We start from the raw sequence: 4,464 nt of genomic DNA on the forward strand, positions 1-4,464 counted from the left end.
ACTTACAAATAAGAAGTGATTAAATAAATGAATACATTATTTATCAAATTTCCTCTTCAAGATTGCAGAAAACTCAGTGATACCATGGGAATTCTTTGAACAAAAATATAATTTGTATCTTTTCCATAGCCTACTATAATGCATGTATATTCATCAAGAGAAATGATTTTAGTTAACCTATGCAAATATGAACTGTTTTTAAGAAGAATGGATGAGAAAGCAAAAGGAAATTTAAATAATTCATAAGTGTCAGAGTTTTCCAGAAACCAAATGAAGGATTTTAACATGAGGGAAATGAGAAGATAGTGCATTCCATTAAAAGAGGCATGTATTCAAAGTGAATGGGGAGAAATCTGATTCTTGCAACCCAAACTGCTTTAAATTTTTTAACATGCCATCAGTCACAATAAAAAAACCAAAGAATCTACTCCTCAGAATTTGTTTCCTTACTGGCCCTGTTTTCATATAAAAATAATTAAACCCAGTTATAATAACTATGAAAGTATTTGGAACCATTTGCAGCAACTAATGTAAACAGTGTTCTTTATAAAAATAAAGACAAAATAAAGAATTCCTGGAGATCCAGATGCCTGGATTTTCTAATCTGAATTACTTTAATTGAGTGAAGAAATCATAACCATACTTTGTCACAGGAGAAGAGTGAAGAAGGATCTTACCAAATGTTGTTTAGGATTTGCTTTTGAAGCTTTGTCTTGTATAATTTATGCATTAAAAATACGTAGTCTGTCACCAGGGACAGCGGCTCATGCCTGTAATCCTAGCATTTTGGGAGGCCGAGGCAGGCAGATCCTTTGAGGTCGAGAGTTCGAGACCAGCCTGCCAACATGGTGAAACACTGTCTCTACTAAAAATACAAAAATTAGCTGGACTTTTTGGTGTGTGCCTGTAATCCCAACTACTTGGGAATCTGAGGCAAGAGAATCGCTTGAACCAGGGGGGGTGAAGGTTGCTTTGAGCCAAGATCATGCCCCTGCACTCCAGCCTGGGTGAAAGTGCCTCAAAAAAAAAAAAAAAAAAATTAAATTAAATTTAAAAAATGAAAAGAAATGTAGTTTGAGTGGAGGTAGGAGAAAGGTCAGACAAGACTCTGGGACTATATATATACACAGATAAATATATACAAGCATATACACAAGCATATACAAATATATATATATGTACGTGATTCACACATACACTGTGTATATGTATATTTCAAAGAAACATTGCTTCTGTGACAATATCAGTCAAATAAGCTGGTTTGCATGACTCTTCTATTTTCATTTAAACTTCAAATCCTTTGAGAAGTTAGGAGCACATCCTTTACATTTTCTGCTGCTTAACATCTGAGACAACATGATATTCAGTACTCTAAGAAGCAGTGTTGCTTTTTTTCAAGGCATATAACTGACTTTTAACATATGGTCCCATGCCACAAGGCCGTGACTACACATACTGGTTATAAAATAAGCACTATACATTTTGGTCATCATTATGCTCTCTTTAAAAAACAAACAAACAAACAAACAAAAAACCGGAGTCTCTCTCTGTCACCCAGGTTGGAGTACAGTGGCGCAATCTCGGCTCACTGCAAGCTCCACCTCCTGCGTTCACGCCATTCTCCTGCCTCAGCCTTCGGAGTAGCTGGGACTATAGGTACCCACCACCATGCCCGACTAATTTTTTATATTTTTTTAGTAGAGACGGGGTTTCACTGTGTTAGCCAGGGTGGTCTCAATCGCCTGACCTGATGATCCTCCCGCCTCGGCCTCCCAAAGTACTGGAATTACAGACATGAGCCCCCGTGCCTGGCCTTTTATTTTTTTAGGAGTCTTACTCTGTCACTCAGGTTGGAGTGTAGTGGCACAATCTCGGCTCACTGCAACCTCTGCCTCCTGAGTTCAAGTGATTCTCCTGTCTCAGCCTCCCAGGTAGCTGGGATTACATGTGTGCTCCACCATGCCTGGCTAATTTTTGTAATTTTAGTAGAGATGAGACTTTGCCATGTTGGCCAGGCTGGTCTCAAACTCCTGACCTCAGGTGATCCACCTTCCTCGGCCTCCCAAAGTGTTGGGATTACAGGTGTGAACCACTGTGCCCAACCTCATGCTCTCTTTTTATAAAGGTACCATTTCAAATGCTTGTCATTCCCAGTAGTGGTGATATCTTAATAGGTGGGTGAGTCCTAAGCAGTCATCACCTGGAAGACTCCACTTAGGTGTTTTTTCCCCACTGGGTATTTTTATAACCCTCCACTGCTAGTGCAGAGGGGAACAGTGACTAAAGGACTGTCACTTTCTTCCCAAAATGTTCTAAGATTCAAGCTTTTTTCTCATATTTTCCATTACTCCCTTCCACCCCAAATGCCTACAGTGACGCGGCCTATGCATCAGAGACCTGTGTATTAAGTGTTCTGTGCTTACTTGTGGTCAGAGAGAACTGCAGAGGCTAAAAGTAGAAATCATTCAGATGTGATCAAAGTGAATTAATGCTCATCACTCAATTATACTTCACAATTATAACTGCTTTCCACAAGTTTTGAGATACTTTTTAGTTTTGGGTTCAGTCTAAATATTTTATAATTTCCATCCTAATCTATTTTTTGATTAAAGTATATGCATATACTATCATTTTGTTAATTATTAATTTTCTATTTTGAGTGTATTTGTTATGAAGTAACATACAGTGTAAAATACCACTCGATCGCTGAAATTTGTTAAAATATAAAGTGCAACACAGGGTCAGTTTTTCAAAATGTTTCCTATTTTCCACCAGCTCCATTCCTTCTCTTAGTATCCTTCAGAATTTTTTACTATCTTAAATCCTTGGAGTGCTAATAATCCTATTTGTTGTGATTTTTCCACTAATCTGTGTGATGAGCCATTTCCTCATATGGTTTGTGATTTCTTTATTGGGACAGGGCAACTGTTCACATCCGTTTCCTAGCTTGGGATTTCCAAACCTTAAGGCTAGTGTCAATTTAACTGCAGACCTCCACAGGGCATGGGATAAAAGTTTCTTCCATCCCAAGCTGGGAATAGAAAGGACCTTCTCTGCAGCATCCCTGGATTGGAGACCAGATTTTCCAGGCATCCTCCATGGGAAGGATGTCCTAAGGAAGCAACTTGGTTTATGCTCATAGCATTGTCCTGGCCCCAGGCTGCACCATCTAATCCCGAGTGTGAATTTAAAACACCAGCCTCAACTTTACCAGGCCCTACCTATATCTGACTTTATTTTGTCCCTGGCTTGCCTTTTGTATCTCTTGATTTAGGTTCCTTCCGTTGTAAAACTCAGAGACTTTCTGTGTTTTTTTCCTCTCATGTTCAATTACATATTTCATGTTCTGTATCATATTTTGTTCAGCATTTTAGAAACCTGAAACAGAACAGGATTCTGGTTAGTTCAGTTTTCCATGTCACTAGAAATTTGGGGCATGGGTTTAAAACATAAAACGTAGTCTTGCAGGCTCTTTGCGCTTCTAGTGTCTGGGCTTTGATTTAACACTGGCCACTAGAGCTCCTTGTCTTCACTGTGCTTGGTTCATTACCAGGATCAAATTGGAATGTTCTCCAGATTCATCAACATAGACCTGTGTGGCACCAGCCTGCTCCTTCAGCTCTGCCTCCATGCTCTGCCCTTCAGAGTCACTTGTACATCCAGTTCACGTGTTTTACCTTTATACATTTTTTCTTTCTTTTGTGGGCAAATGGTATCACATTGTCAATCACATATTCCATGCCCTGACAGCAAGTCGTGTTGTTTCTTTCACATGCTTTTCCAAAAAACAGATTACTTGATACTTTCCACTTCTAAACGATTCTAAATTTCTAAAAATCCAAGTTCTCTTCTAACTTGACTTAGTTTCTTTTCTCTCAAAATATCATTACCACTTCACGTGTGTAAGTCTTATCAGCTTACGTAGCTTTTACCTAGCTCATTTATTTTTGATGTGGTACTTTCTTTTAAAATCTGAAAAATGGAAATTTCTACTACACACAGACAAAGGCACATGCACACACATATACACACACACACATATGCACACATTCTAAAATTAAAAATAGTCATTGCACTTAGACTGGAGAAATGAAGGACAGGGTACATATCCTTGGGAAATATTTGAAATTTTTACCATTTGCAATATTATTTTCAAGAATAAAACAATATTAAAAACATAGACAAGCAAGTGTTATACAGTAAAATGTACAAAGTAAAAAGCAATTTATATGACGGAATTATAATGATGTCTATAAAGTTGGCTGAATTTTCAAGTTACCTTGTCAATCGACAAACAGTTTTTAAAATCCTCATGTAGTCAATCCAGTTCCATTTTAAATGATAATTTCATTCTGTTATTTTAATATCTGTTTATGTTATATGAGCCAGTCATATTAACCATGTGACATCCAAGTTAATGTATGGTTAGTGTGTAAAAAATAAAATCAGCAATCACATAGGTCT

This window comes from Mandrillus leucophaeus, unplaced genomic scaffold (assembly GCF_000951045.1).
Source record: "Mandrillus leucophaeus isolate KB7577 unplaced genomic scaffold, Mleu.le_1.0 Scaffold458, whole genome shotgun sequence".
NCBI lineage: Eukaryota > Metazoa > Chordata > Mammalia > Primates > Cercopithecidae > Mandrillus > Mandrillus leucophaeus.